General features: G+C 37.5%; 1 pseudogene; it reads right to left on the bottom strand.

The window, feature by feature from the left end:
• Nucleotides 1-5,473: 5,473 nt before the first annotated feature.
• Nucleotides 5,474-5,683, bottom strand: LOC129674987 (small integral membrane protein 15-like; annotated as a pseudogene).
• Nucleotides 5,684-6,532: the final 849 nt, after the last annotated feature.

Here is a 6,532-nt window from a genome sequence, read left to right as displayed (position 1 = left end):
AAGTAGTTATATTATTACATTGAATTATATTATGTTAGTATATTAAAATATAACTATATTATGTAATGTATATATATTATACACATTATATACATTATATAATATATTATGTATTATAATATATATTATAACTATCTTCTATACCCTTAAGGAAAAGCTTTGCATTTGGTCACTGGGAGGCAATGGACCAATAAGGTCTATGCTTGTGACACATGGAAGCACCTTCCTAGGGACGATGCAGGCCCAGCTGATAGCCCATCCCTGTTTAGCTCCAGATTTACTGAAGCTATGTATAAATACACTAGCTAGTATACAGAGCAAAGGCCTCTCTTTTCTTTCAGTCCATTTCATCAGCTAGTCCTTCCTGGATAAGAAACAAAGATGGGGGAGGAGGGAGGGGCTTATGGGGGGATACATAATAAGTGAATAAAGTGTAATTAATAAAATAAAATTAAATTAAATTAAAAAAAAGAGACAAAGATGTCAAAAGCTAAATAAGGAACCCCAAGATCTTTTTCTCACTTGACTAGATACAGTCTTCAAGGTGTTTTATAACCTGGATGAGGCCTTACAGACTAAGAAGGAAAAGGAATTTGACAAGTAATAGATCCAATGCATGGCAGCACTATTGTTTCATGACTACGTAGGGCCTACCCTGACTCTATTGTGTATACAAACCATAAACTGAGAGCTTTTTTTCATACTTCATGAGGACTTCATCAGGCTGTTAATAGCTGTGGCCCATCATGACACTTGAAATTGTCAAGTTCCTCATCCCCAACAACCTGGTCCACTCCAATATTGCAAATAAATAGAACAATGAAAGAGAAACTATCCTTCTCTCACCAGTACCAAAAGTTCCAGCATCATTATGGGGAAGGAGCTGTGAGGGTGAAAGGTCCTTTTCTAAGACCTTGCCAAACAGGTGGAGGCTGCTTTGGTAAGTCTGAGGCAGGAGAGATCAAGTTAATTGTTGACCAAACTGAAAGTCAGAGTCTCGCCACTCAAAGGCAAAGTAACTGAGAGTCAGGATTACAAAGATGTAGATCAGAGTATTCCTTAGGTCTAGGACTGTAAACCAGGTAGTCTCCATGAGAATTGTCTTTGGATGGCATAGGGGATCTGTTACAACAAGGTGATCATGGCTTCATTATTGGCTATAAGCATGGTACCAGCCAGCAAATGCTAGTAGGTTCCTGTCTACCAATGTAGATATGTTGGGGAAAAAATTAACAGGGCATCATAGGCCACAGGCTTCAAACTTATGAATGAAAGGTTGTATATAGTTAGCTCTGGGATTTAGACTTCAGGGGATATAAGTAGTGTCCAGGTAAGCAACTGGGGTCTTTGAGAAAAATAAATCTTGTGGAGGGGCTAGAGAGTGATCATCCTGGAAATGAAATAATCCATACCCCCGGGGGGGGGGGGACTTATTTGGGGCTATGTACCTGAGTATAGAGATTGAACAGGTGCCTGTGGAATAATTAAATCTTTAGTTTTGTCATTAATGTTAGGGCTGAGTTTTACAAGATGGCACTCCCTAGGGGTAGGTTAGAATAATTATTAACACTAGGAATGAATATGTAAAGATGAGCATATCAGAGGTAGTGTGCAGCGCCTTGTTAAGGTTGACTTTCAATTCTAGGGAGACAGATCAAGGGTAGAATGGAAAATAGTGTAGGAAAATTAGCCAAGGCAGAATGAGTAAAATATATATATATATATATATATATATAGGAGCTGGAGAGATTCCGCAGTGGTAAAGAGCATGGCTACTGTTACAAAAAAATCAGGTTTTTTATTCCCAGTACCCACATGGCAGCTAACAAACATCCATAACTCCAGTTCCTGGGGGTCTGATGACCTCTACTTGTTTCCAAAGGCACTGAAAGGATGTGGTATAAGAACAAACATGCAGACGAAACACCCACACATACAAAAATTACAAAAAAAAATATTTTAACAACTTTTTTTCAAAAAGAAATCAATTCCAATTCTTGCGACACCCAGGGCCATTTGACACTCACCCATAAGTTCACCCTCTAGGACCTTCTTTTTGTATTATTTATTTACTATTTATATAATTCTCTGTCTGCATGTTCGTCTGCAGGCCAGAAGATCTCACTATAGATGGTTGTGAGCCACCATGTGGTTGCTGGGAATTGAACTCAGGACCTCTGGAAGAACAGCCAATGTTCTTAACTGCTGAGCCATCTCTCCAGCCTCACACTCTTTTTATTATTATTATTATTAATTACACTTTATTCACTTTGTATCCCCCCATAAGCCCCTCCCTCCTCCCCTCCCGATCCCACCCTCCCTCCCCTTTCTGCATGCATGCCCCTCCCCAAGTCCACTGATAAGGGAGGTCTTCCTCTCCTTCTTTCTGATCTTAGACTATCAGCCTCACACTCTTAACATTTAAAAAAAAGCATAAATAAATAAAAAATTTTAAAGGTGTCAAATTTATTTCAATACTTAGTTTCATTTTTAATTAAGATTATTTGACAGCTTCTGTAACTTAAAATTAATTGCCAGGGGAGCAGAAAATGTTATTAAGCAATTAAATTTCTCCAGTGAACAAAGGTACTGGACCATGAATTTAGAAAAGCTGTGTTTAATAGTCTCAAGTCTGTTTTACCACTGAAAACTCTTTAACTCTGCACTCTAACTGCCATTTTATCCAGTTCCTGCAATTGCTCCTAAATGCGTTAAATGTTTTTCAAATTTAAAACTTTATCAATTATGGAGTGTAACTTCATAAATTTGAAATTTTAATTTTCACATTTAATAAGTAAACAGTAACAGGACACCACTACCATATGAGTTGTAAACAGATGGAATAAAAACCAAAGTACTATCTACCTCACTAGCAAATTATCAGTGATGTGTAACTGTTTCACAGTTCTAGTCAGTCTAGTGATACAAGGAAAAAACTGAACCCAAGGTAGAAACAGCACTTTCCCTTTTCACAGGCAGCTTTAAATCACAATACACTCCTTAGCAACTCACTTAAGCAAGTGGCAGTGCTCAACACAACAATTATTCAATCCAGAATGTTTTGTATGGTCAATATAATGAGCATCTCTTCTAAAATTAGGTTTAAAATAGCAGGAGGTCTTGATAATTACCAGTTGTCATAAGGCTAAAGTCAGAAAAAAAATGCAAATAGACACATTCATTAATTATAATCTTCCTTTAAGAAATTCAGTAATGTTTCCATTCCAAGAATTAAGCAAAAATAAAATCACTATTAACATGCTGTATATTTTAGACTTTAATCCTAGCACGTGGGAAGCAGAGGCAGGCAAATCTCTGTGGCCAGCCTGGTCTACATGGCTAGTTCCAGGCCAGTCAGAGCTATGTAGAGACACTGTGTGTCAAATATGACAACAAAAAATACTGTGTATTTTAAGCTAAATAAAGTTTGCACCTCAGAAGGTAATTCTTAGACATTCCTAATATCCTCTCCCCAGAACTGATTCCTATTTTAAACCACCATTTAGATAGAATTTATAATCTAAAGCCATTTTTTTTGCATGATCTGTTTCACTAAGTATATAAGTTCAAAATGACAAATGACTGTCAGTTTTAAAGAATTTTTACTATAGGTTGAGTAAATGACTTTTTACTAGAATTATTATCATCATTATTTTAAGGGAAGAGAAAACAGGAACTGGCCCTTTAACACCTAGGTGCCTGTGGAACCAAGAATTTGGCTTCTCATAATCTTCTGCCTCAAGCCAAAGCTTCAAATTACTTTTTTAATTGAAGGCTTTTTTTTTCTTTGCAAAACACATGAGGATTTTTTTTATTACAAGCTACAGCTTGAGCTCACACACCCTTAGGTTAGGCGGGTGATTTTTTTTCTTTTTTTTTTTATTAATTTTTCTTTTTTTATATTAATCACAGGTTCTTTACTTTGTATCCCAGCCGTAGTCCCCTCCTGCATTGCCTCCCAATCCCACCCTCTTTCCCTCATCTCCATCCTTCCCCTTTCCAAATCCACTGATAGGAGAGGTCTTCCTTCCCTTCCATCTGACCCTAGCTTATCAGGTATCTTCAGGAGTGGCTGCCTTGTCTTCCTCTGTGGCCTAGCAAAGCTGTAGGTGAGTGATTTAAAGAGTCTGGTCCTTCCCAGTGTGCCCAAAGCAGGGGAATTCCTGCCTGGCAAGCGTCTATTGGTTGAAACACAAAAGGGGGTGTTGCATTTTGAATTGATTGGCTATAGGAAGGCCCCCAAACCATTAACTGTCTCGCTTCCCTTGTTTGGCTGTCCTAGGGAAGAGGGGAAGGTTTCCTAGCAACTGTATCTCTAGTGGGTTGTATACAATGTATTTTGACCATGATTTTGCCTCCACCAGATCCTCCCTACCTCCCTTCCTACCTACCCACTGAATTTAATTCTCTCTCTCTCTTTCTCCTTTTCTCCCTAAAAACCAGACAAAACAAAGACAAGAAACACGCAGAAACACACAAAAAAGGAAACCAAAGCATACAATCAAAGGATCAATTAAACAAAACAAAACAAGCCCAAACAAAGCAATATGAGACAAAGGAAATCTACAAAAACAAATCTACCATTTGTTTTATGTTGGCCATTACTCCTGGACATGGTGTCTACCCCAAAGTGTGATAAATATATATACCCAGTGAGACTCCACTGAAGAAAACTGATTTTTCCTTTGCCAACGGGTATCAATTGCAGACTACTTCTTTGTTAGGGGTTAGAACTCCTGTCTACTTCCCCCTTTCAGTGCTGGGACCCCCTGTGTCTTAGTAGGCCCTCTGTGTGCTGCCATAGTTCATATATGCATAGATCCTGTTCTGTGTGAAAGACAGAATGTGTTTCCTAGGTGTCATCCACCACTTCTGGTTCTTACAATCCTTTCACCTCCTCTTCAGCATAATTCCTTAAGCTTGAGGGGAGGGAGTTGATAAAGACACCCATTTGTTATGTTACTGAGTGTTTCAAAGTAAATGCTTGGGGTGAATAATATTTTTTCTCAGATTTTAGAGTATTTACATAATACTTTGAAGATGGAGTCTAAATCCAAACAAAAAGAATCATCTATATTACTCATAGCTTGAAGAAGGTAATTTTTCAAACATTTTAGTACACCGATGTTTTGGTTGCAGATCATCCCAAGATCCGACATGGAATTTTCCACTTTGTCTGAACACAGGTATCAGATTTTGCAGTACTTTCGGTTTTGAATCTTGAGGCTAAACATGCTCCACCTGTAGGATAAATGCTAGCTTACAATACCTGTCAGTAGATACCAACAGACTTATATTTTCAAGCCTAAAAGTTCCTACAGTGTTGAGGTTAGATATGATTTAATTTATGAAATAACACTATCATGAAATCGAGTAGAACATTAGTGAGTCCCTCCAAACCTGCAGAAGTTTCCAGATGATTTTCTTCTATATGCAGAGCCTGTTTGCCCCTGCAATCCTTGTTTAAAAAATATCATTTAGATTTTGTAATGTTTTCTTGAAGTTTTTGTTTTTTCTTTTGTTCCTTCTCTCTGGCTTCAATCATCATGGCCAACTTCTAGGACAAAGCAGCACTAGCTAGGAACAGTAAAGTGAGGGCCGAAATATCTGTAGTAAGAATGCCATATGAATCATTTGCATCCCACTCTACAACATATGTGGCCCAAGCCCTTATGTCAAGCATCTTATGCTTTAGTAGTGATTTCTAATTTTTTTCCAGAGATCATCATTGAGCCAGTCACATTTTAGATGACTGTTGGTTGCCTTTAGTTCTTCCACACACTTTGGAAAGGCTTAAATTCTCCAGGCTAGAAGCAGAAAAGCTACACGTACATATTATTTTTTTAAAATAATCTATTGAAATGCATCTTTATTGTAAATATCTTTTCTGAGGCAGAGTCTTGCTTTGTAGCCAAGGGTAGCTTTGAACTCTCAATTACTTAGTTTCTTAAATGTTGTGATTACAGAAATGAATCATGTTCAGCTCTTATTGTAAATATTAAAAGCATATATATATATACATATATATGTATATATATACATATATATGTTTAAACAAAATATATGGGATATATATATATATATATATATATATATATATATATATATATATATAATACATTTAGGCATTCTTGTTATGTCCTGTGGGTTCCCAAGCCAGATGAGGGATGGTAGAGTATTGCCCATAGCCCACATTTCTCTCAGAGAGCACAGCAGGAGTAGTGCCACTCAACTCCATAGGGACAAAGGCTACTTCATGTTAGAGTCAGTTAAGCTACTGTTTCCCCAAAGAACTGGCTTCTCCCTAATCATGTTACCAACAGTCTGCTAATCTGATACATTTGGAAAGCCCCTGCCTCTGTTGCAGCACTTTGGATCAGTGTGTCATTAATGTTGGAATGTCTTCAATTAGGTCCGCTTATGCAAATTAGGTGCATTTACTCCCCTGTTCTTTCATCCTCTCCTCCCCCTGACTCAAGCTATACAAGCTAGCCGGTTACTTCAATAAATGGGTTGTCCTCCAAAACAGTCT

Source organism: Psammomys obesus, unplaced genomic scaffold (genome assembly GCF_907164565.1).
Source record: "Psammomys obesus unplaced genomic scaffold, mPsaObe1.curated_primary_1811, whole genome shotgun sequence".
In the NCBI taxonomy this organism is placed as follows: domain Eukaryota; kingdom Metazoa; phylum Chordata; class Mammalia; order Rodentia; family Muridae; genus Psammomys; species Psammomys obesus.
This window is presented reverse-complemented; position numbering and strand designations above follow the sequence as displayed.